Source organism: Cyprinus carpio, chromosome A4 (genome assembly GCF_018340385.1).
Source record: "Cyprinus carpio isolate SPL01 chromosome A4, ASM1834038v1, whole genome shotgun sequence".
In the NCBI taxonomy this organism is placed as follows: domain Eukaryota; kingdom Metazoa; phylum Chordata; class Actinopteri; order Cypriniformes; family Cyprinidae; genus Cyprinus; species Cyprinus carpio.
The window spans coordinates 14,362,821-14,390,730 of NC_056575.1; the positions used below are offsets into that span (position 1 = coordinate 14,362,821).

Genomic DNA, 27,910 nt, shown 5'->3' on the forward strand with positions numbered 1-27,910 from the left:
TTAAGGGTAAATGACAAATATCATAACCAAACTGTGATAAATACCAGGTTTATCCCATCCTAGACTAGTCTTATCATTGTTTGTGAGACTTTTCTAAACACCAGTCATTTATTTGGATGCAGTCCATTTATAAGCCTCCACCAGTGCTCTCTTTTAGGAAAGCGTTCATTAGTCCCTAATGGATGTGCCTGAGTGCTAAATCAGTGACACGTTTCAGCTGGCCATGTGACCCTTGGAGAAATGTACCCAGCACTTCATTTTCTATGCACTTTTTTTTCTCTCCACAGTTTCTCTTTCCTCCCACACATACACGAGCAGCCTGTCCTCTCAATCCCCTCATTTTGAGAGAGGGTACTGTTTACCATCAGGCCATTGGTTGAATCACTGTTTATATCTACCGAACACATTATGATCGCATTGTATAAAGTTTTTTCCATCCCATTCAGTTGAGAATTAGTCATCACTAAAGTACCTTGAATAAGGAGAAAACATCGCTTGTCTTTATCAAGGTGAATCTTGTTTACTCAGGTGGCATTACAAGTAGAGGACAGAGCCCTTCTCAAGAATAAAAGGCTGCCTTGGAGATACTGCAATGCCAGAGGTATTGCCTTAAAAAAAAGAGAGCTTGAATGGATTGCCTCAGGTCGCCTATTGTGGAGCTGCTGAAGCGCAGGACACGAGTCCTCTTGAAAAGACACAATTTAAAGCAGAATATTTATATATTTCAGCTTCTGGGAAAGGTTGTGATGCACAAGGACAAATCTATTAAAGGGACTGATGGATGAGAATAATATCTACAGGATGAATGAGTCATTTTCTGATTTTTTTCTGATGTTTTTCAGAAGGTTTTTCATGAAGTTTTAACAACACTGGTGATATGAACTTAAAGCACTGGTTTGTTTTGCATTCATCTTTTGGGTTTGGAGTTTTTAATCTTTTTGGAGTATATAATGCTAGAAATAAAAATAAAAAAACCCTGCAAATTATGTTTTTGTAGGTTTTGTTTCAAAACTAAGCTAATTCGTATGAGATCACTACAGTACATACCACGTATATTGTTTATTCCTCCTTAGCAAGCACACTTACAGAGTATATTTGAGAATATTTGTCTCCTTACAAGGCAGGGCATCTTGTAGTTGATTACCAAAGACAGTCCTGTCTTATTAGTCGTAAACATGGAATAGATTCTGGAGCCGTGCCACGAGGTCGCAATTTAACACAAACATCTGAGTTTATAATTACTCACTCCAGGAGCAGCCATTACAGCAAAGAGGCAGAGGATGGCAAATATGTCATGTTGGGATAAGTAATCCAGGCACGCTGCAGAAATCGCTTCTTAACTGGGTGCGGCGTGTCTTTCCTTCAGACGCATGATTCTAGCACAGCGGCACGACAAAAAGAAGGAAGGGTGGGGGGTGGCCTTGAGGAGAAAACAGATTTAAAAAGTCATAGAAAGAGAAGAGAAATGGATAGACTCAACTGCCGTCAATAAAAGGCATCTCACTGTTCTTATTTGTCATCCATTCCTCCATCAAACCACTCACTAGGCTCCCCTTAGTCGATTTATATTGCACTGTGGCCCTGACGTTCACACAAACACATATACACACTCCGTTTGAAATGAAAGGCTACAGTGAGCACAGTGTATGGCATGTGAATGTCATTCTTTTGAAGCCAGAAAACCTTGTCTCAAGGGAGTGGCAGTGGGGAGAGATGGGAATGGTTGTTGTTGGCTGACAGTGCCTGAAGAGTAACTTGAATGAGAGTGACTCGATGGAAACCTTCACTCAAATGAGCTCCTTTCATCTTCTAATAGCAGGCTATCAAATATCTGTATATAAATGTTCGGGACAGTGCAGTAGATAAATGGATGGATGGATGGATGGATGGATGGATAGATAGATAGATAGATAGATAGATAGATAGATAGATAGAGCAGCAGGGTATAGTGACACATCTCTCAAATGAGCCGCTTTTGTCTTCCAATATCAGACTATCAAATAAGATAAAGCAAGAAAAAAGAAGAAAAGAAGGTAAGTCACCGAATCATTTATCGCCGTCTGTCATGCTGTGCTCTGCCCAAGTTATCCAGAGCAATGCATCCCTAATGGCGCATGTTTACATAATGCAACGTCACCGTGGAGGTCACCTCAGTATAATGAGTCGGCTGCAGTTGAGGCAGATGGCCGGCTCTGGTCTCCCTCCAGCTGAGGAGGTCTTGTGCTTTGGATGCAGGCTCTGGAGGTCTGTGTGGAGGGATGGTTCCCAATCATTTCGGAAGTTGTTAGCCAGCTATTCTGCAGTGATTGTGGTATGACATGCCAGAACTAGTGCACACTGCTCGTCTGACAATCACACCCTCATCATCGCTCTGACAACCTGCTCTGCTTCACTCCAGGGTGAAAGCTGCCACAGCCATTTCTAAACATAATGGTCTGTTTCTTCTGGCAAATACCGCCAGCTGTATTTCAGCATTTTATTATGAGATTTCGTCTAATGAGTGTTGGAAGGTTGGGATGTAAAAAATGGAGAAGGCTTTGTTCTTGTTCGTGGACATTAATTAGGGTAAACAAATATGCTGTATGTACTCATTGTCCGTTCTCGTTTGCATTTAGTGTTTTTTTTTTTTTTTTTTTTTCTGAGGGACTCTGTCTGGATTAAAGTTTGTTTTGTTGATATTCCTTTGTCTTCGTGCTATTTATGCAACCACGCATGACAGCTTTTTGTTCATTGTAATTTTTTACATTTTTTATTTGTTAACATCGTCTCTGGACCTTTTTTTGGCAGTTTTGGATAAATGATTGATCAGCAATTCAGATTAAGTTAAATCTTGTTGGAGTAATGCTAATGATTTCCTCTAGAGTATAAAGGATTTGTGTATTTTAATGTGGCCTAATATAACTTTTTATTTTAATATGCCATATTGCAGCTGTATTTCAGTGGATCTATAGCAACAACATATTTGTTTGCTTTTTATCTAGTGGTTTCACTGGAATGGAAAGGCAGCCACAGAAAATCAATAGACTGCAGTGTGAGAAGAGAACACTGCTACTGTCATTTTCCACCACTGATGGCAACATAAAACATTAAAAATAAATTCTAGCACCAGATCTCCACTCGTTATGGCATAAATGCAGTGAAATTCCTGCTAGGCACTTGTATGTGCTGTTTCTTTTTTAAACACATCTCAGTGAGTTATTTCACAGAGTGGTGGGGACAAAATTGACCTTAGCTAAAAAGTGGTGGGGCCTAAATGACACCTATGACTGTAACATTATAACACCTACAGAAATGAAAACTGAATTCTGTGTTTGATTTTGGGGTGTCTATCTTGGGAAATAGTTTAGGATGTGTGTTTGTACTACATGGGCCTACATGCACAGCAGTAGACATAACTAGGTCTTGGGTGTCCTCCTGGATACTCATCAGATGGATGCCTGTCACAGTTGGCAGTGGCAAGTCACATGGGTCAGCAGGCTCTACAACTCAAAGCTCAAACTGCATTACAATCACAATATCTCTACTGTCATACACACTACTGCTCCTACACAGCTTTTAATCAAAGACCATGGAGTTGTTGTCTTCATGTCCCATCGCGACGTGAAAGCAATTAATAGACATGATTGAATTTAATCCCCTTTCCTCTGTTCTGAAACACATGGATATGAAATATGTCACATTGCCATCTGCAACGGTTGCGCTGGGTGGCCTCATGATAGCACGTAAACGTATTCTGGATGCTTGTAGGCTAACATCATTCAACACAGGCTTTGGTTATATTACAATCATTGACCTTTCAAGGTATGCTGTGCACAGGCATGTAATGAGAAATGCTAAGCTGGGGTAAGTATAGATGATTGAACAAAAACAGGGCACCTAAATCACACTGTTGCTATCCACTATGACAAAAAAGAGAAAAAATTTCAAATGGAAATTTTGATTTTCTGAAGAAAATATGAGTACTGTATATAAGCCTGTTTTATTTTTTTTTTTTTTTTTTTAAGAATAGAATTAGAATAGAGAGTGCTAGAGTTATAGGGTCAAATAAAGATGGAAGAGATGTGTTTTTAGCTGATTCTTGATGATGGCTAAGGACTCGGATTTAGTTGGGCAGGTCATTCCACCAGGAGGGAACATTTAATTTAAAAGTCTGTGAAAGTGATTTTGTGCCTCTTGCTTAGTGTGTTACTTACTAGTGCAAGAACAAAGAGCTCAGCCCTCTCTATGCTATTATGGCTCAGATCCTTTTGTCAGTGAAAACATATGGTATATAATTAACATGCATGTGAGATTGTGCAGATTGTGGGGAATGAAGTTACCTGATGATGTAACAGTGGAATAAGTTAAACTTTACAGATCAATGGGAACATTTTAAATAGGATCGTTTTTGAAAACTAAACTACTTGTGAGTAAATGTGAGTAAAAGTAAACAAAAGCCTGACTAAAACCACTTGGCAGTATGGTGCCAAATTGAACATTGACATTTCATTCTCATTTTAATGTGACCCTGTTTCGGCAAGAACTACAAAGAACATAAACGAGGATGCAGCAGTTTCCCAAACAGAAACAATGATGTAGAGCAGAACTGAAGGAATGAAAGAGAATGAGGGATGAAGAGAGAAGCCAGTCATGAAAGGAAACTGTAAGAGACAGGGATGTTGAATGACAAGTCATTCTATCATGGCCACAAACATAAAAACAGCTGAAACTAATTAACAGGTGAGGTAGACGGCAGACAAACAGGCATTGGGGACCATCATTGTGCCACTCGTGTCATTTGTTTCGAGAGCTTTTCGGTAGGAACTGTCAGATTTCTGGCGCTTCATTGATTGGTGGGCAGGGAAGCTGGGCATTCTCATGCTTACAGCATCTGCAATATACAGGATGATTTACACGCAGAAGCAGCTGTTCGTTCTTGGCAGTGGTTCAGACCTCACATAAGTAGTTTCAAAGCAACTCTAATGGACTCAAAGCTGGAACACAACCACAGCCAGGCAACAGGGACAAGTGATACCCAAAGCACACCGCAAAGTGTGGGTCAACATCAGCGGCATTCAGAAGCACTCTATCTTCTTCTAATTATGCAGTATAATGATACTCGCATTGATTTACCTAAAGCAGTTTATAGCTATTTTTAATTTCATTGGAAGAGAGTTTACATAAAGGAGGTGTTACCTAGTACGTCATATAAGGGAGCCATTTTCCATCATTGTTGGCAAATCTTCAAAATTGAAAGACAAATTCACTAAACAGTTGAAGCAAGCTTGCTTAAACAGTTTGAGCTTTCCCAAATAAAACACTTGTGTAATTTAATAAGAAATTGTGTATGTAAACACACTCATTGTCAGTCTTTTTATCGAAAACAGGCTTCCTTCCTATGATAATGTTTTATCTGTGTGACAATTAATATTGTGAATGTCCTTATTTTATATGTCCCATTTTATTTGTTTTAAAGTATTTTGTTTACACTACCATTGAAAGGTTTTTCATATATTGAAATATAAATTAAAAATAACAACCACCAACTTTTGAATGGTAGTGTATGAATTTAAAAATCTTTATTTAAAATATATGTTTCTGTAAATTTTCTCTTGATCATGACAGCAGTCTGAATCATGTAGAAGTGATGCTGTAAAATACTGTATGCCAAATCATGATGAGGATTGATTTTGCGTACAAGTTTGAGCTGTTACTTGATTTAAATTTTTTTTAATTTTTTTTAGTGAATCTGCCTTTAAACAATGTAGTGTGTGCAAGTAAACCGTAACAGCAGGTATGCTCTGTGGAGGTATGCTTCATTGTTTATGAATTCCCCCATTTATGTTGATACAAGAGAAATTATTCAGTAGATCTTACCATTCTTGTCCCAGTGCCAGCAAAGGTGTTATTTATTTGACTGATAAAAGGTTTGGCTTTTGTTTTCTTTTTTCCATATGTGATTGTCTATCCATGCATTGCATTTCCACACCTGCCAGTCTAAAGCAATAGCGTTTAATCTGTACATCAAAGCCTGGATAAAGAGCCTCTGAGGAGAGAGGGATGATATGGATGAGAAACTTGGTTTGTTCCCCCTCCCTCCGTGGCCTTCTCTTTCTCATGGCTGTTGGTGTTGTGCACGTGCCATGTTATCAATAACTGGGCCTTACCACTGACAAAGACAAATCACTTTTTCATTTTCACATTAAAAACACAAAAACGATCTAGTCTGTGTGAGCTTGTCCATATGATTACTTTAAATAGTCACCTCAACAATCTGCTCTGCTTGGCAGCCACATGCTGCCCATTGAATAGCACAATTCATCCTAGTATTCAAATAGCTTTAGCCAAATGTGTGCGCTCTGAAAAGAGTTTGCTGTTTGCTTTCAGGAGAATTCTGTGTGTCATTTTTAAAGGGATAGCTCATCCAAAAATGAAAACACTCTTAAAATCCTCATGTGTTTCCATATATTTGTATTTTCTGTGAAGCACAAAAGGAATTTTAAAGAATTGTTACATGACTAATTTCAGTACAACAGGCAGTACATACAGTAGTGACTGCAGCTATGAGCACTATAAAATAACCATAACTGTGTTCTATACATAAAAGGTCATATGATAGCTTTGCATGAGAAACAAACCTGAATTCATTATTTATTCAGGTATTGTCAGGTATGGAATGACATGAGGGTGAGTAAATACTGACATACTGGTATTTTTTATTTATTTATTTTATGGTGTTTACTATCCAGAGCCCTTCTTGTTACTCTATCGAAGTTCACCTGCTCTATGCCCAGCATTTTAGCCCATCCCCGTGACAGAAAGTAACTATAGTGTGAGGATTTCTGTCTGCTCTTTATTGCAGTTTCACCGCACATTATGCAATTTAAGTTGCCTGCTATTGAACACGTAGGACGTCAGCTGTGAAACCAACCTGTCGATACCAAACTCGTCTTCCCCACTTAGAGAGTGAGATTACGTAGCTGATTGGAAAATCAACAGGAGGAAATAACATTGGCTTTATGGGTTATTTCTTAATGCTTGCCTTTGAGTCTGTTGATTGTGCCATAAGAATGTCTCAGCTGTTTCTGCACATTATGTTGAACAGGTTAAGCAGGACTCAAGCCATATCTGATGTTTTTCCTCTCTTTTTTATATAAAATACAAAAATAAACTGTGGGGAAAATTGAAATATGTATTTATTTAGCCTGCTTTTAGCTTAAAAATGGAAGTAACTTTATTTTATTGATTATTTGACAGATGTTACTAAGAAGTCGGCTTGGCAAGCACTTTTAGAGATCTGTAGTCTTTCCTGGGAGTTTTACCAAGATGACGACGTCCTTTTCAAGAATTTATTTTATTTTATTTATTTTTTGTGAAATCCAGGATTTCGTCATGTATATATTTGTTTTTGTTGACCTCTGCTCTTTTGTTTTTCAGATTAGAAGATCTCTGCTCCCTGTGACTTCAGTAAAAGAGAGAGTCTGAGGCCAGCTTCAGCAGCAAGCTACCTTGAGTTAAAGGTTAGTCTTTGTCCTGTTGCTTCAAAGACCAGATGTGAACACACACACAGACACGAATGCATCCGTTTGGTTTCATTAGAAATGCCAGGGGGCTGGAGAGGTTGCCTGTCCATTCACAGCCAAACACCTGCACGGCTTTCATCCGCTATCGGTCCAGTCAGCCTTTATCACCTACCACCCAGCCAACCACAGCATCTAAACAAACCATACACACGCCTCTCGAACTGCTAATTCACAAAGCCGCATGGCACACACAAGTCAAAACACCACACAAATCTTCTGTGCACAACCCCACACAGCGTGAAAGTGTTCACTCCAACACATTTTGCTGAAAGGCCATCTTATACCAGAATGAATTTTCACAGCGTCTTAACCAAGCGTGATGTATCAAGGCAGCAAACAATAAAATTTCTTTCATGTTAACCAAAGCCAAAAATGTTGAACATGTTGAGCTAAAACACTTTAAATAATGTATAGGCTTCAACATTTTTAAAATGATATTTCCTGACAAATATCACCAGTTATCTTCATTTATTTTCCATGTTAAACTATCTGCTATTCAGGTGCTTAAAGTTGGCTTGGCCAATGTTTTTTTTTGTCTAACGTTTGGCAAAGATAAACCTATTTTCTCATTCTTTTGACAAATACTTAAGGGTATGCAAAGAACATTATAAAAAGCATTAGAAGGTTCTTGAGAAGTATCATCAAAGTCATTGAAAAATGACGTCATGACTGGTAAGGACATATAACCATGCTCTTGACCAGCTGAGCTCAACTGACCAAGCTAGTCAAGCCATGTCCCCTAAACATATTCTGGTGACTGGTCTTTTCAGCAGTGCTCACACCAAGAGCTCCATCTGGTTCAAATACCTCATTTTGAGTCACTGAGGAAATCAATACATGCTCCAAATAATATAAAAACAGTGTGCTCTACCTCTGTCAATCTGTCATTCTCATTCAATATGTCAAATGCTAAGGCTGCAACTCTAAGCAGCTTATTTGCTCTTATGTGGGAGGTGCCAAAGTGAAAGGTTTGTGTGACTTAGCGATCCATTTCACCTTCATGGGTTAAAGAGTTTGACTAATGCAATATTGATTTCGCTCTCTGGATGGAGAAGACACAAACACACCTTATCGAAATATTGATAGTCAAGCCGTCGAGAAAATATTAAAGTCCTCAGGGGGAGGGGGAAGTCCAAATTAAGCTGAATTTTTAGCCACAGAAAAGGGTAAAACAAACCACTTTGTATTGATAAAGGATAAAGAAAGGATTTCAGCAGTTTTCAATGCGGTTTAATGTCAAAATTTGTGTGGTTTTCTGTTCTTTTCATTGCATTTTTAGTACACAGCGTGCTGTCCTTCAATGTATCAAACTGAGTAGGCAGAAAAGCCCACACAGTCAGCAAGGACACTTTTGAGGTCAAACTACTGTATGTAGATGTTCAAAAAAGGTCAAAAGAACTGCAAACACACACACAACTGCAAAACTTATTATTACAGATTTTAATTGTGCAAATAATTAGTAAACACTGTCATACTTGAGTAAACCACCAGGGTAAAGGATCTGATTGTGATTAGTTAAGCCCCTTTCACACTGCGATTCCGGAAAATACATGGGTAATGTGTCCCGGCAATTGTTCCCGGGTCACTAGTTTTTGGTAATTTCACACTGCCAGATTTCCCGGAATATGTGCGTTTCACACACTGCCAGTGAAGGTCCCGGAAGACACGTGATATCAGTATGTTACGTGTAATGTACGACACAAAAACGCTAGGCGTTAACTTTCACATAAGCTGGCGAACACTGATCTCTGACATCAGGATGTTTGTGTAATTTTTTTTTTGTCGAAAAACGCTAGGCTGCCTTAACTTTCACTGGTAAGAGTCGAACGATAACGTGCGTCATTACTACGACACACCGCAGGACAGTGTAGTTCTGGGTTTTGTTTTGACTGTGCTTGTTCCGAGACTGAACCCGGCAATGTTACTAGGTCCCCAACCCGGGGGATCATCGCACATCAGGATGTGATGTGTAATGTATGAGTCAAAAATGCTAAATATCAGGATGTGATGTGTAATGTTGCAATGTGAAAGGGGCTTAACACTGTACCCCTGCAAGCTTAGCATCTTTTATACAGCTGGCCTGGTAAAGGAAGCTGAGTAGCCATTTGGGGAAGCATTGTGTTTGATTCAGTCCTTGTTAAAATGCCATTTTGTTTTGAGTGCAAGGGGCTCTGCACCTCTAGGCAAGTGCAGAAGGACTCAGAGTGTGGTCTAAGAGCAGGATTGGTGGGAACAGTCCAATTTTTCATCATTATTGGTCATGACATATCCAAAGTGGCAGAGCGTGGGCTAGAAGGAGAACAGTGGAAGCTTCAACCGGGCAGGAAACTCTAACGCTGGCACATTTGTCCCTGCAGGGACTTCTGCACAGCCGTGACGACAACACAATTCTCTGCTGGCTATTACAGCCAATGGGGTTAAAAACAAGAGCTCATGGTTGTTCCTACACACATCTCTTACTTTCCTTTCGCATTCTAGACCTAAACAAGTGTTGGTATAGCATTAAACTAGCTGCCAGGGTTTTGCGTCATTTAACCGAATGCCTTTTATCCTTTGTGGAAAAAGATGTACACTTCTTTAGTATACTTAGAAGTATACTTAGTATGGTAATCAACACATCAAAATATGTGGACTTCTTTGAAATAAAACAATATTGTTAAACATAATGCTTTAAAATTTAAGTTATTTTATATTTCAAGTTACATTTTACTATTTTAAATGATTGAATTCATTTTAAACAGTCATGAAAGTGTACTCATTTAAGTGGTGTTTTATTTCATTAATATTATGTTATATGCAAGTACAGTGTTGTTGTTGTTGTTTTAAAATATACTTTTAAGATTTGAAGTGCACATTGAAAATAAGTAAGCCCACTTCTTTTTCACAAGGGAAATTCCTATTCATATTCTTAAGTTGTACTGAAGTGACAAACAGAATGCAGAATTTGAATGCAAGGAAGTAGAATTAAAATTAAGATCCATGTATTTTTAACTAAACAATCAGTTTGTCAGCAGACATAATGCAGAACTTGAATTTAAGAAAGTACAATTAAAAAGGAAATATATGAAATTTATATAAATGCCATTTTGAACCGAACAATCAGTTAATGTTGATGCAATGTTTCATGTTGATTGAGGCGATCCAGTAAATTCCTCTTCCTGTCATTCCTATTCTCGTTCCAAATCAACTTCCTGTTCCTGGTGTGCCCAAGTCAATTCTGATTCCAACTGATTAATTGTGAAAGAGCTAGTTTTGATAGTCACTGCTAGTTAATGATTTAGCACAGTTAAGTTATAGATGTCTAATGGTGGAATAGCATTGCCAACGACACCTCCAAAGTGACACATGGGCTACAATGGTGCCATGGCTGTGTAAGAGCAACATGGCTTACATTATCTTAGGAAAACCCATAGTGCACACTGATGACATGTGTTGTCATTACTGCCGAAGAACTAATTGAACCCAAGAAAAGTTTCACTTGAGTCAGGGTTTTTGGGACTGCCATTAGATAGATGCATCTAGATACACACTCAGCTCTGCTGTATCTTCTAAGTGCACACACATCTCATTGTTTGTCTGTGGTTATAATAAAACCATCTGTCATCCCCCAACCCCGAAAACCATCTGCCTTAGAGGAAGCAACAGCATCACAAACATCTCTCAACATTCCTGCCTCCATACATGTGAATCTCGCACTCTGTAATAAACAGCTGTGGCTTGCAGTATACAATCATGAACAATAACTTAATTTACATGTTGGGTGCTTTGTGCACTATAAGTGCCATGACTTTATAGAATATATTGGACACCTATTTTAATGTGAAATATTTTAAGCATTGTTAAAATTAAGTTAAGATGAGGGATTGTTGTGCTGATTATTCAGTAGGTAATAGCTTAAAAGTAAGATGGTTACATCAACAAAAATCAACATGAAGCTTTCCTAACCCATTTTGCTTCAGTAATGTGATTTTTCTGTTAAAAAAGGAAAAAAAACTGTTCACACCAAGATAAGTATTTGGTGTGAAAACTCAATGCAATAAACATTTCAGTTTGAATAAACAACTGGAAATGCATCTGTTCTGACCAACTTAAACATTTGTATTTCGTCAATGCAACAAGTTTTTGTTGTTGTTTTTTGAAGATATTTTTTTTTCCATTGGTCTACAAATAAAACTGGCCAACCAATAAGATGCAGCTGTTACTACAGCTTCACAAGCAAACTATTTTGCTCAGCATCAGTGAATAGCAGAGGAAGAATCCCGAACCAGCTCTTTTCACTCTGTATTCTTGTATTTGGTTTTATTTGATGAACACCATAGAAAATGCTAAAATCTAAATGGTTTGATAACAGGTCAATTCTGTTAGACTTTCTCTATATGACCTGCGCATGTCATAAATGGAATATTGCGCTACACTGCACATTTTTTTAAGCGCCACCTATTGTTAGAGAGTGAATTTGCATTTTCATTCAGCATGTCTACCATTTTTCTTAACAATGATTTAAAATGACAAATAACATGCAAAATTTGGATCAGCCTTTCGTGCCAAAGACTGGTGTTGACCTAAGTAAATGGGGTCAATTTTGATTTCATGTGGACTTCAGCAAAAGGCAAGTGTTATTGATGTTTTCAGCAATGACCTACTTGCATGTTTAAGCACGTTTTCCCATTATGAAGGTTTCCGCACATGACTGCTGTGTTTTACAAGGAATCTATTGATGTCCCATTGCTATGGGACAGGGCAATTCGTTTAAGTGTTGTGATATATTACCAAGGCCCGACTGTGTTGTTGGGTTATTACTTTACTTAATGCTGGATCCTGGGGAGTGCTAAAATACCGTGTTCTCTCACACATCCATCGCCTGCTGCGTGCATGTGTGTGTGCTACCGTCCACTATTTTTCCTTTTCTTCTGCAAAAGCCTGGTGGAAAACCAATATATGATATGGATGATTTAGGTTTAGGAGTGGACTTTAACCTGGTAGCATTAATCATCTCGGGCTGACAGGCAATTAAGAACATGACATGCATTTTATAAATACTGTCAGGCAAAGAGAACGGAGGAAATTACATTCCAATACCAAATTTCACTCCTTTGGAAAGGTCATTTTATAGTGGACGTTCATGTGAAGATGAATAAATATTGTTAGTGTTAAAGGAGTCCTATTATGCTTTTTCACTTTTTCAACTTTAGTTAGTCTGTAATGTTGCTGTTTGAGCATTAAAAAGATCTGCACAGTTACAAAGCTCAAAGTCCACTTCAAAAGGAGATATTTTATTTAACAGAAATCACTTTTCAAAAACTACAGCTAACAACTCGTTTGGACTACAACGCATATTTTCCGGGATTTGTGATATCACAAAGATCAACGAATGGGACGTGACCTGGTGGAGCTGCACTAGAAAAGGCAACGAGTGTTATCACTATGTCGGAGACACGCTAGTGTTCCCAAGGCAGATAAACTTAGAGTGGTTACAATCATCCGGGTTTAAATCGCACTCAAATTGATTTGATTTTAACACAATATTTACATTGAAGCTCACAGCAGGCGGCTATGGTAAGGGGTATGACATTTCCTGACCAGGCGCCGAGTGGAGCCAATCACAGCACACACTGGTCCAGCTAACCAATCACAGCACATTTCGTATTTCAGAAGGCGGATCTTCATTTGATACAGGAACCATTCGAGCCATTTCTGCCAGACTGGGGAGAGAGGTGTTGTAATAATGTAAAATATGTGAAAAAATGTGTTTTTCGAACAACCTAGTGTGAAAGCCTGTTCTAGTACACACCCAAAACAAAATCAAGACTTTGTAAAAGAGCATAATAGGACCCCTTTAAAAGCCCAAGCTTTCAACACTAATTTATTTATTTATTTATTTATTTTTTTTTTTTATTTTTTTTTTTTAAGCTTCTTTATTCAAACTCACTAAAAAATGAAAATTATTTTTTTCTATAACTAAACCTCATGTTGTTCCAAATTGTTTACCTCTTATATAACTCTCAAAACATCAATCAGTGACATCAAATAGCATTCATTTTTCTGTGCAGTGAGTGCTACAGCTGAGGGAAAGATTACCAGTGAAAAACTTTATTTATTTTATTTTTTTCAATTAAACTGTCAAAATGTCTAGTTGGCCTGTAGAAAGACTTAATGGTACTTATATGATCCTTTTTAGGTTTGACAGTCCCTGGTCATTGAATGGTCTTGTTGAAAAACAGCTAAATTCTTTAGAATTTATCCTTTTATCTTCCACGGAGGGGGAAAAAAGGCATGAATGATATATGACAGTAAGCTGCATAAATAATTTTCTCATTGTAGTAAAGAATCAATGCTGATTCAAGTAAACTTTTATTTTATTCACTACTGATGAAAAGTGTGGGGGGAGTCTTTTTTCCCCCAAGAAATATTAAGCAGCACAACTGTTTTCAACATTGATATTACTTAGAAATGTTTCTTGATCACCAAATCAGCATATTACAATGAGTTTAGAATATTAGCATATAAGATCATTAAAACTTGAGTAATAGTGTATTTACTAAAAATTCAGCTTTGTTATCATTGGAATAAATTACAATTTTAAATAAATACAGCCATGGTGAGCATACAAGACTCATTTGAAATTTTTTTTTAAAGATAAACATTTTGAACATTAGTGTTTTTCTCTTCCAACTTCCTATGTTACAATTTCGGATGTATTTTTATGTGGGTTGCACTCTGTTTTGTTTGCTTTAATGCAACTGTATGCACATTTCAGACCCATTATTCTTAGAGACCTTCAGTCCTCAAACACTTGAATGGACGTCATTCTTGAGGAATGTTTTCAGATCAATTGACTTCAAGGCTACCGTTGATGTAACTCCAGAAGTCACAATTACAGCATGAGGAGGATTCTAATGCACAGCTTCATTACTTGGATGGTATTTAACCGGATGGTGCAGCAGTTATATGCATGATAATTGAATTATCAGACTCTTGACAAACACATTTAATGAGTGCTCTCCAAAGCCGACCTGATCCTCAGCCCAATCCACAGCACTGATCCTGTAGAGACCCACACAAATATAGCCTCATCAGTCCAGACTGAGTATGCCAGTTTGTGCTTGATAATTGGATCAGTAACGTGACACCTTTTTTAATTTCCATTTTTTTCACATCAATTCATAACTACAATGACTTGTATAAGCCTCTTCTACGATGAGCTTTTTTTTTCTTTCTGAATTTATATTCTTTTTTTTTTTTCTTTTTTGGGAAGACAGACGTAAAAAAACAAACAAACAGGAAATTACCCCTGCAGATCCTAATAAAAGTGTGTAATACCTTTAATAAGTTTCTTAAAATTTGTTTTGTGTTATACCTTTAATAAGTTTCTTTTTGATACTGAAATTGAAGTTTTTCCGAGTTGTTTTCCTTTGCCTTGTATAAAACTCTTTATTGGTATATTGTGATAGTTTATTTGTCATTGACCTATAAAGAGTATAAAATGTGTAGTACATATAAGAAGGGGCCACTTTGTATGAGTGTATATGAACAAGAGCCTTTATTTGCAGTATGATTATGGAGTTCCCCTTGGTCTGAGGTCATCGGGTCAAGTTGGGGCTATGTAAAAGACTTAATTGCTCACCCTGAGTGGATTGGTCATCTTGTAGATGTTAAATCACAGCAGCTCACTCCAACCCTCTGATGTCTCCATTAAATTGATCCCAGTGGGACCAACTCGCTCAGTCTTCCTCGTTAACGTGGAGAGCAGCACAGGTGTTTACCAGATGCTGCCGGACAAAGGAATCCTACTACATCTAGATCTTTGAAGAACTATGCTTTCATCTACAGTTATTAGCTTTATGTTGTGTTTTTTAATGAATAGTTACTGTTACTTTTAATATTTTATTTTCATATATTGAATTGTAGACTGGCATTGTAGACAAGGATGGGCAACTGAAAAATGGCAGCATCTGGGTTTACACATCTCCAACCTAACCAGACTATATCTGCATAAATGAATTAAAGGACCCAAGGATTGGAAGTGCGGTGTATGATTACAGTGGACATCTCCTCTCTCACATTTAATTACCATCCCAACTACATTAACTTCATTAACATCTGCAGCATGTCCTCCTCTCCTGTCGGAAACAATGGCCTCCACAGGTGTCAGGAGGAGAAGAGAGTGGGTGTGCGCAAATTTTTGTGTGTTTGCGTCTAGTTTGGTAGCTTTTGCCAGCGACGACTCTGAAATGAACACCTGCATTTATTGAAGAAAACATGGAGGGTGCCCAGGCATCCACAGAAAGACAGAAAGAGACGGTGAAGAGATGATGAAAATAAAATTGTTTCACTTGAGTCTGGCAGGTTGATGCTCCTGGCAAACGAGAAGCATAATTAAACTATCAGAAGTAATTAAGAGAGGTTTCTTTGCCTAAAATGCATTTAAAATCTCCTGGATGTATCTGCTCCAGATCCACACACAAACACACTTTATCAATTCAGCTCATTTTAAACGGATTATAATTGTGTTAGATTTGCCAGTTTTTAAATTATGTCTACAAAATCATGCATAGCCGTCTTGGAACAAACTTATAAATGAATTTCATGTGACACCCAACTGTTTCAGGAAGCAAATAAAGGGGTGAATATATATTTTACTCTCATGATTAAACCTACACTTGAGACAAAATGCAAAAGTACATCAATCAAAGGCCTCTGTTTATTAGCAGTGGCCTAAAGGGTGTATTGGTAAAGTAAGGGTGTGTGTACTGCATGTTGAGAACAGGCATGCACTCACGTTAATGATGCCCAGTGGTGCATCCAGTTTTCACAGCTTAAAGTACCCTTGACCTTTTGTTGGGCTGAGAGTCCTCTCTTGCTCAAGAGACATGCTTTGATGAAGGCCTTCCCTCCATTTGCACTCCGTTTCTCTATGCAGTCTTCATTCATCTTGGTCTTTCTCCAGTTGGAGACACTTTCAAGGGTGTTTAATTTTTCAAGGAGAGACTCATTTTGTGGTTGTACATTGAAGGAGGGGTAAAATCCTGTCTATGTCTGGAGGATATTGTGGTATTCATGGGCTTGAATTGAGGAGATGAGTGGCATTTCAATGTTAATGGCAGTCTGGAAGGGAGCTGCGACCTTTATAACTTTGAGAAATTTGAAACTTAGTGTGAAACCCACTTTTTTAGGACATAATAATTTTGCTTGCATGGCCAGTGTGGAAACAAAAATGTTCTATCCAGATGCATGTGATGGCAATGCTAAGACCACACTGAAGTTTCTTTCTTGTTACACTGGCAGTGGACTTAAACAGTCTAAATCAGTTAGGACGACTACTTTACTTTATTTTATGTATTTTTAATTATATTTTTTGTTAATTTATATTTTTACTATTATTTACTATTTATTACTAATTATTTACTATTATTTTTACTATTACTGTTATCTTTATTATGCCTATGTAAATAATTTTAAAGTACCATTGTGTATGCATTTTGCTATGTAAATGAACTATTTAGATATTTACTGGAATTTTATGTGACCTAAATCATATTCATGAGCTAAGCTGATAAGGTTTATAATATGGCCTGCCAACTTTTCAGATTGTTTCTGTACCTCTGGATATATATACAAGTCTTATTTACAAGGCAGTCTTGGATTATGAAGAATACTTTTTGCCAACAAAAACTTTTGTTGAAAATGGGATTTGTCGGAATGGAACATTGACTAAAGCCTCATGTTTGCAATGAGCATGCAGACTCCGTAATACCTTGTTTAAGATAGGCAGTGTTTGTTTTCCCTAGCACATTCTTGGTTTCTTTTCTTTCTTACTTTCTTTTTCTCACTTTCTAATATGAGAGGAGTCAGTGAGTTTGGCACTCAGTTGTGGTTAGCAGGTGTAAGTGAGCTCTGATTTCCTGGTTTACCTCATTAATGTGGCAGCTGAGAGCTCCATTCTTAATTTATTTTTCTGTGCTAAAGCAGACACTCCTCTGCCACCAGCACATCTGAGATTATTGTATTAAGCACTCTTCTGTAGACCATTTATTCAAATCTGTCCGCCTTGCTGAATCCTGGCAACCGACTTCGGGAATTAGCTGATGCCCTAGTAGCTCTCCATGCTCCTGTAAGAAATTACATTAATGACACATTTTTGAACAAACAACCTTAACAAAATCCCTTACAAAAACAATAGTGATGGTATCAGATAGTAATACCATGGTACTGAATAAATATAGTTGAAATTGATTCTGAAATCCAGGTGGCCAATCTATTGTAGATGCATACATAATACAATGGACTACTCGCACAGCTACTTCTGCGTTCAACTTAATAAGGCTCAGGCATTTCTGGAAGCACTCCTACATATAGACAGTTACACAAAAGAACACAGATTATTAAGTTTTAGGGTTGTCATTTGATTAAAACAATGAATCACGTTCCCTGTGTTAATATGAACTATATTGAACCTGCTGAAATGTTCCTATAAATATTTTGCTTTTCTAAATGCGCATTGTGAATAATTAAATACATTTCCCTACTAACCTGTAGCAGTCCCGTGTTTGTGTTTGCCTTCACATTAACATTGTTTTTTAGTATGGGTCATATTTCAGACCTGTTTTGTTTCTGTTTATAATGGAATTTGAGTCATACACAGGATTTGCTTGTCTGTGTTGCTTGTTGTGCTCTTATTCCAGTCCATAGTTTGAATGAATGTGGTACCTGCCAAGGGAAATGTAACACAATGCCAAATGTTAATTTTTATTTATATATATATATATATATATATATATATATCTTAATTAATCTTGAAGATTAAAGCATTGACAGCACTACTACCTCTATGAATATTAATTAAGACTTTTGACATAAACACATAAATTACATGTAATTAAATGATTGTCAGTGAGAAAAATTTCATTTAAAATTTAATACAAAAAAATTCATCAGAAAATGTCCAGATTTGTAAGTCATCTTGCAGACACTTATTTTAAGCGGTGTTTAGTGTACTAGGTGGCTACGGCATATGTATAAAAAATATTCATATTTGTAAACTGTTAAGCTGTACTATTTGAAAACTGAAGTGCATCATGAAGCTTAGTGCAAGTAGACAATTCCACGACATGAATGAGATGTAAACTTTTAATTTGAGTTTTTAACCAGAAATCAGTAAAAAAAAAAAAAAAAAAAAAAAAATGAAAACAAAAATTGTTGATGTATAAGCAAGGGTGTATTTATATTGTGGAAATTAGACACGCGCTAGTAACTTGTTTGTTAGTCAGTCCATTGGAATGATTATTATTTAAAATAGTTATTAGTTAATTCTGATGATCTTAATGTGTATAAATATTGTAAATAATTTGAGCGATCTTTATTTACTTTTCATTTATTTATCAATGAAGGACAATTAAGAAAAGCTCATTTGTCTTTCTCAAATAGCCTCAGAAATAGCCTTCAGCACAGATGAAATCTTTGCTTTGAAAAATAAATAGACTATGCAAAAAGATCTGGCCCAGTTTAAAAGCTCCATTGTGCTTGCAGAACATTATAGCAATGGCTGGTATTTATTGTTAATATAGACATTGCCATGGTAACAAATGTGCCCATGGGAATTGAGCTATTAGTCTATGCCTTAAAAGAGAAGAGAGGCTCAATCAATTATCCACCCAAGAACCATCTGACCTGAGATCACAGATTGGTATACTCTTTGCAAGATGGACATTGTCTTGCTTCAAAGGACATCATGTAGTTCAAAGGTCATACAACATTCTGTTTATTTTGAGCCAGCATCCCCAAGAGGGCAGTATTATGCTCTATGTAAGCTGCATAGTGATCAGCCGTCACTGATTAAACATTGGGATCCATCCTGATTGTTAGCAGCAACTGATATGTGAGATTTGATAATGTTGCTCTATTGTTTTACTCTTTGAGCAATCCATCATCTTCAGTGGCAGATCTCTGTGGTTGCTGCGAGAGAAGCTTGTGTGCTTGCCGTGCACATTCAAGTGACACAGGGAGTGCACATGCATGTAGTATGCTGTGAGCTGGAGAGATACGACAGATAAACCCAACGTGGCATGAGATAATAACGGCTTTAGCAAAACACAGAGGTAAAAATGTGGAAAAAAAACCCACTCCCCCCACCTTGGATCAATAAGCTTACATTTATGTGGCGAGCATATGCAGAGGTCGCTGTCATACTCACCTCTCTTCTAGCGCCAGTTGGCTGACTCTCAATTTTCTCTGTCAAGGAGCTGAATATAAACCATCTACCTGCAGTGCACTTCTAGATCCAATACACATCTGTTTAAATAAAAAAAGACAGCAAGAGACACCTCCCCCTCTAAAGGTTTGCTGTTTGGAGCAGACGGCTTAACAAGAGTAATCATTAAGCTTTGAGTCTGTTTGCGCTGGGTTTAATTTCCTGCCTGGCTGCCTGTGTAAGCACACACACTTCCTGTTCCATCAATACCATCCCAAACACTACATCATACACGTTTAGGGAGAAGTTTGGAGATGGTTGTCCCAAAATGTATGATGTTGAAAGCTGGTCACACTTGAACTGATTTCAGGTTTTTAATCTATAAAAACATGCTACTTAGTCTTGGATTGTCATTTTTTTTAAAGATCAAGTGTGTAATTCCAGTTTCACAAAGTCAATATTTAAGCGGAGTTGTAAAAATTATTTCTAACAGGTTTTTCCAAACACTGCCATTGGTCAGATAAATAGATGTTCTATGTTAATATCTTTCAAACAGGACAATGCTGATGGCACAAACCACAAACAATCAAGCAAATAGTGGTTTACAAATGGTTTACTTAATGCAGTGCAGATAGATAGTTTACAGTATATTTATATGGTTTATGTTTTTTTTTTTTATCAAAATCAAAACAAAATGCAAATACTTGCATTTCCTGGAAATTACTTTCCTTTTTCATTAACATAATTTATGCTACAAGCCATTAGATAATGTTAACTAGTAGCTAACTAGAGTAATTTAGGCACTATTTTATCAAACTTACATTCTGTCTGGCTCTGTTCTGGTATGTAACAACTACTTATCACCTTCTAATACTAATGGACATAATCAAGTCCCACCTTACGTGTATTATTGTTGGATATCCTATTTCACTCATACATGTTGCATTTTAGTTGTAAAATGAATGACAATTCTCATTGACTGCAACATAGAAAAAAAAAAAAAACTCAAGGTGTAAGAGGTTATAGGATAATATTTAAGGTGTTGAGAGCGTACATGAAAGCAAAACCTCACCTGTATCTGTGCGTTCAGAAAGTGAATGTCATTAATGGCCAGCAGCTTATTCTGTTGCTGAGAGGCTTTTGCTAATGTAAACTGTCAGATAGAACATATTGCTGCCTGAAGCATACACGTACAATGGAAAAATGAACCGTCACAGCATGAGAGCAGTATTAGACAGAGTGTGAAAAAGAGATGGGAAGAGAATGAGGTCAAGAGGGAGAGAGAAACAAAGAGAGAGAAGCAAAGACTGATATAGCACAAAGGGAGTGATCCTGGAATCCCATGCATCAGACCTGAGTGCTCTGAAGTGTGTAGCGGAAGTGCATTCAACCGGCAGTGAGTCCACCCTCTCTACCTTTTCCCTGTTTTGCAGACCCGGGCAGTGATGAGTGTTTCTCACTGAAGGGCATGACCTTGATGATAATTCAAACCATTCTCATTCCAACCCCTCCATTTGGTAATGCCTAAAAATCACAATGCCCAAACACCACCTAAACTCAACACAACAAATATACAAATCAGCTGATTTAGAAAATGCCTGTGTTTAAAAACTCATCATTAGCATTAATGTTGTTCTAAATTGGTTTGTCGACAAGCTGAGCTCAAGCTGTGTTTATTGCGCTGGCTTTTTGTAGTCCCTTTAGGCCACCGCTCCACCCCCACTCCCCTCCCAGGCCGAGCATCTGGACAAGGGGAGGGGCCAAGCAGCTGCTCCGGGCTCACTGTACATTTGCATACAGCTTCTTTGGGAATGCCCTTGACTGACTCTTCAAGGGGATGTGGGCTACATCTACACTACAAGACAGAAAGACGTAAAAGAGCAGGAATTAATGGCAGCCTTAGGAGGCATTCACACGGGATTTGTTCTTCCATTCTGATTGGTCTGTTTTTTTGAAACTGACATTTTATGTATCTGCTGTACTGCATGTTAAACAGCAAATAGTTCTATTTTTAACTAACCATTTTTTTAAATTCAGTTTTTTTTTATTAATTCAGTTAATAAAAATTAGTGAGATGTGCCTTATGACCCAAGACGTTCATCTAGCGGATATTTATATATACTAACTATAAGATTATTAGACAATTAGACTATTTGTAGTCTCAATGCTCTCAGTTATCAGCTGTGAACTGGTGTATCAATCCCTGTAGTTTAGAGCAGCAGCAGTGTGTGTGTGTGTGTGTGTGTGTGTGTGTGTGAGTGTTTGTGTTTTTGTTTGTGTGTGTGTGTGTGAGTGAGTGTGTGTGTGTGTGTGTGTGTGTGTGTGTGTGTGAAAATGTACACAAAAAAAGTATGTATAGTTATAGATTTTATAGATATAATGGATTTGGTTCAGGACCTCGATTTTACATCATGTGGCTATCTGTGACCCTATAGAAACAGACCTTTGATGCTGGTTGAGAACCTCTCAGTATTCTGTTAACAACAAGCTGGTATTCCTTTACAAATATTGCCTTAGTCATGTAAAAAAAAAAACAGAGAGAGAGAGAGAGAGATGCTCAATGCTGTTTGTAAAAGACAAAAGCAGAAGAAGAGAATGTTTGTTGAGTAAAGAAACCAAATATATGTACACAAGAGTGCTCGTGTCACAGCAAATGAGTGAGTGCCTGGAGAGAGAGAGAGAGAGAGAGAGTGTGTGTGCGCATGTGTGACGAGAGAGAATGACAGTGTGTGTGAAAGAAAGAGATAGGAAAAGGGAGGGTGTCGGGGGTAGGTGGGCGGGAAGACGAGTAGGAAGGCTGCGAGAGGGAGAGAGAGAGATTCAGCGCTCCGTGTCAGAGCGGTGTGTAAGAGAGAGAGAGAGCGTGTGTGCACAGGGCATCCATATTTCTGCAGGACAAACGGAGGTGTTTTTACTCAATTCAATTTCAGCCTCTACCTCCTGCTCTTCCTAACATCCAGCTCTGAACAAAAACCCAGGGGTGACTACAGACCGCCAGGTAAGGACACTTGACTGTGCTGAGAACAGTTTCCCTCTGTGTGTGTGTGTGTGTGTGTTAGTTACCTATAACCTCTGTAGTCAAGTGTACTGAACTGTTTCAGAAGATTCTAGTTCTAGAGATGCTGCTTTGGGTTTTAAAGTCTTAAAATGGCTCTACTTATATGATGAGAATACAACACTACTTACATATTTGCATGCATATTGCATGCATATGCAGGCTTTTGCATTTCATTACTGAGTGAAAACAATCCATAATAGCACTCACTAGAGCATGAGACACACTGCTTCCTACCTCAGTGCCTCGTGATGGCTGATTTCAGGAGGAATAACTTTACTAGCTTTCTGCCGTCTACTGCCGCTCTCACTAATTCTGACACTGGCGACGAGGAGGTCATCTGCACACATCTCTCCCCCTGCCTGACCGTTTTCTTTAAAAACTGTCAATTTGAAGGAAACGAGAGGGTCTTTCTTTACATAGAGCATTTAAGAGGACAGACTAACTGCTTTCTCTGAAAGAGCAAACATAAGAGTAGGCAGGCAGAGAAACAAGGATTGTCTGTCAATATAGTGAAGAAATTGTTATTATGTGCTTTGTGTTTGTACCCTACACACCCCTTCACCCACATGCCTACACGTAGCTCTCATTTCATACCCCTTTTTTCCCAGTGGAGTTTGCAGCCCCTGACATATGGAGTGATCAAACCTCAAGGTACTATCACCTTCTGTATAGTCATTTCCCCCGCCTTTCACACTCTCAGTGATGTCAAACCACACCTAATTGACAGATCTCTTCCAGTTTCACCATTTTTCAGCCCCTCAGTTCAAGTTAAAGCCCCATTCCTCCATTAGCTTGCGATCTAAAGAAGGAACAAAGGGGCTGCTAGATTGCAGTTAACACACACAGTTGTTTCCTCATTTCAAAACATGACAGAGGGGAAGAGTGGCTTATTGCGGAGCTTCAAACAGCTTCTCTCCATTTGGTTCCATTCTCCTGCCTGGCATAATCCTCAAAAGCCACTGCGTTTCATCCATCCCTTTTTTTTAAAATGGATCTTTCCTTAATCGAAACAAACTGCACTCTGATTCCTTTTCATTTTCTCCAAAAGGCTGTTTTAACATCAATTTATTTTGTAGTCCTTGGTTTTTAATATTAATTTGTGCTTTTAAGGTGGTACAGAAGGCATCACAGATGTTCATTTCAGTATGGCTGTTGGCACCACAGTACGACTGACCACCTCGGCCTTTAACCACCTCAGAGTTTAAACTGCCACCCCTGCTGTTTGGTTCAGTACCATGGAGACTGGTTTGAATTGAGTCCATTGTCAATGAGTGCAGAAATAAACAATCTGTCTGTTTGTGTGTGGCCAGCTGTGGCGCCAGATCTCATATAGCATCAATAGTTAATGAGGGATGCTGGCAAGAGCTCTATTGATGTCTTTTTTTTTTTCTAACGGCTGTGTAATTTATATGAGCTTTATATTTGACAGAAGGTAGAACAAAACACGACAGTAGCAGGGGTGTAAAACCACCATGGACATGGATGGGGACAAAACTCGACCTGTATGAGTTGGTGGAGAGTCATAAATATGCCGTTGCATCCTTTATTGATCAAGTCAGTGTCATGCAGAGAGAAAACCCACACGCTTTTGTCAGGAACAAAGACCAAACTGAAACAAAACTAGGTGTAAATGCATGTGAGAGGTTGCTTGTTTGTGTGCATATGCATTGCAGTGACAAGTGTGAGTCTGTATGAGTGTTTCCCCCCTTTTTGGACTGTATTTGCGATTGACTTGCTGTTAGCGGGATGGTTTTTTTTCTCTCCCACTCCTCACGAGCTCACAAACTGTGCCTTGTGATTGGTCGTCTCTCTAACACTCTGCGGGAAGAAATTTCAGAGTGGAATTAGGGTCACATGATCAGTGATGTGGATTCGGCAATCACAATCTCCTCTTTTTAATCTCCCTTATAGACTCTCTCTCTTTCTGTATCTCTCTTCCTGCAGATTTGGATTATCTAACGGATTTATCCTGCTGTCAAAAATTAGCCGTATGACTGTCTGCTTAGTGTATACGCTTACCAAGCAGCTGGTTCAAGCGTAATTCCTAATAAAAATAAATAAATAGGGAGAAAAAAAAAAAGCATGTCTGCAGATGGCCACATTGGAGCACACCACTGTGTGTAGTCTTAACCATGTGTATACGGTACAGCTATCGAAGGAGCTAAGAATTGTATTATAGTTCCAGGAATTAAGCTTTTTTTTTTTCTTTTTTATCAGTTATTTTCTACTGTCTATTGTTTAACCCCAAATCAGGACTTGCTCTTGCATTCAAAGAAGCAAGAGAGCATATAATCCTCGTCCAAAACAAAAACAAACAAACAAACAAAAAAATCATAAAGAAATTAATATAGTATTTCTATTGGAATTTTGTTGCATAATTTGGAACCAATCCAAAAGGATGCTGTTAATAAGAATTGTCTATAAATCAAATAAGATCCTGTAACTGAAAACCGAAATCTCAAAATTTTTAAAAGTCCCATTGATTTGATTGTCTTAAAAGTTCTAATGCGCATAAAACAAAAGACACAGACATCAGTCTGAGGCTTATGTAAATAAACATTTTAAAAAATGCAACAGACAAAATGCAAGAAACGACCTCTTAGGTGCTGAGGATACTGTTGACAGCTCTAAGCAAACGAGCCTCATAGCCACCCACAGACTGTGCGCTTTTCCACACTCTTCAACACAACACACAGCTTTCAGCACCTCTTGCTTTTGGACAGCGCCACCTGCCTCGACACTTTCAGCACTGGACAGCGACACACTTCTAGGCTTTAAGTGAGTGGGCTGCTTTAAAAACCACTATTCTGAGGACAGCGACAATGTCAGTGGCTATTCTGTCAGTTTACAAGTTCCTCTACATTCACCTTTTGCTCTTTCCATAAAAGGGTCAGAAATTAATGCTTAGGAGAAAAAAAGTGGTTGCAAACCCTTTGTAGACTGATTGTTTCCCTTTATAGTTTCTTGTACTTTTTTAGGCATCATTGTTTATTTTCTTTGTTGTTCAAAAACTCACACACAACACAGGAGCAGCTGCTTAGCAACCATTTAGAACATCTTAGTAACTGCCTAGCAACCAGCCAGAATACCCTTCAGATAATATAGTACTCAGTGCTATAATATAATAAAGTATGCAGCATTTTTTCCATAAAATATTTATTCATTTTATAGAAAAAAGATAAATCCTCAATCTACGGATAATGCAAGTTATGTTGTGTATACGACCATGTCCTCAAAAAGGTGAAAATTCCCCTAAAAATCTGCTTTTATTCTGGTTCATGATTGAATGCTATGTGATCAACATTTTCAGATGTAATGTGCTTTTCATTCTTAGAAGTTTGCTGTTGTAAACAATGGGCCTTCAAGCATTACATAATGCAGTGACGATTGATGTTGACTCATGCTACCATTATAGACTCAGCTGTTTCTTTTACTGTAGCAGGATGAAACTCACTTGTTGCGTCTATGTAGTGCATATGTGTTTAGCATGTTAGCTATATCTTGTTGGTCACGCATATGTATGGGACATGCCAAATCATGAAATGCTCTTGTGTAAAGCTCTTGTCTAAAGCTGTTTCTTTTAAGCCGGCATGGTGTATTTCACGGTCAGAATCGATTTAATTAATCTGGCCTTGGTCATACTGAAAATGATGTATTACTCACCAAGCTTCTGACAATTCTCCCTATTGATTTTAATACCTAATTTTCTTTTCTTTCTTTTTTGTACATCGTGAATACATGCTAGACATGAAAGCTGAGCAATAATGTAGACCAGTGATTCAGATTTATTGTGCAGTTAAAAGTTCCCACCGATTCAGAAATGATGTCTGGAGTAATTTAATGCATGTTGAGCTTCAATCATTTGATAATTTAATGTTGTGGAGCTTGACTCACATTTCCCAGAATTGTTTAATGTGATCTATACAATATTTAAAATAAAAGCACATGACATAAGCTGACCTTGAATATCAATAACTCCTTAAAAGCTGGAATTTGTGATTCATTCTTGAGGGAATTGCTGCTAAAAGCGGCAGTGCTGAAGTGAACCAGTAAATATAGTGTGAAGACGCACATCCATAGCCTCCCATTCCTTCAGCCAACACATGCAGTCGCACGCAAACAGAACGTCTCATCTCAGTCTGCGAGTCAACCCACCCCAATGATGTCTCATGATGATAATCACAGGTCAAAAGCTGTTTGCTTGTAGACGGATAGGAGGACAATAATCCGATCACTCTCTAAAGCCAACCCTTGTAAGCCCGTCACCTAATTGAGACAGCATGATATTGTGGGCCATGGTCATTTGCATGTGTACATTAGCATAATTGAATAAGCATGAGTTAAGTGCATTTCAGCAGGCTGTTAATAACATGGCCACCATACCACCAGATAAATTTGTTCCTGTTTTTTTTCTCATCTATACCACCATGAAGAGACACAACCATCCATTTGCTTTCAGTCCTTTTCTCCTTCTTTCTGTGTCCTTCACTCTTTCGGTGGGCAGAATAAAGTTGAGGTTGGTTTCCTCTTCCCCGGAGGGTGTCTAATGCCAGATATGCTGTCCATAATCTACCAGATCATTTTGACCATGCTTACTCAAGCAGCTTTGCAGGTCTTGACCAGTGCAGTCGACTGTGAAGATTCAAAAGCAAAAAAGACAATGGATTATATCTGAAACAATCGGCTTACTGATTTTTCAGTGACTGCATTTGAGAAGGTCTCTCAAAAGGTCCAGGTGCATGTTTACTGGGATTGTTGCACAGGTGGAGCAACCCATGCGTACAGATGAGACCGAAAGTAAAGAACAGCGAAATGTTGGATGGAGATTCTTTATATGTATATATTTTTTCTTTTGTTCCAGCTGTTGTTTTTTGCAATGGAGCGTGTAAAGAAAGCACTGATGGATTTTGTGTGCATAAAGAGAACTACTTGCTCTTTTTGTTTACTTCCTGTTCATTGCTTATGAACTGACCTCTGTTCCCTTCTATTTCTGTTTAAACAGCCAGTAACTTGTAATTTTTGTGTCTTCAATCAATTAACCAATTAGATGAGATTTCCTACTTAGTGGCTACGTTTACATGCACCCAAATAATCAGTTTGTAA

General features: G+C 38.0%; 1 protein-coding gene across 5 annotated transcripts in view; it reads left to right on the forward strand.

Moving 5' to 3' along the window:
- The window catches only part of LOC109051469 (synaptotagmin-1-like), a 172,428-nt gene that overhangs the window by 75,804 nt on the left and 68,714 nt on the right, over positions 1-27,910 (forward strand). For 4 of the 5 annotated variants that reach the window (XM_042742328.1, XM_042742290.1, XM_042742309.1 and 1 more), the window contains one exon: positions 7,417-7,499. The gene's annotated coding sequence lies outside the window, so the exon portion shown is untranslated. Of the gene's footprint in view, positions 1-7,416; positions 7,500-22,567; positions 22,748-27,910 lie in introns of those variants that run through there. The other variant, XM_042742302.1, reaches the window with a different exon arrangement.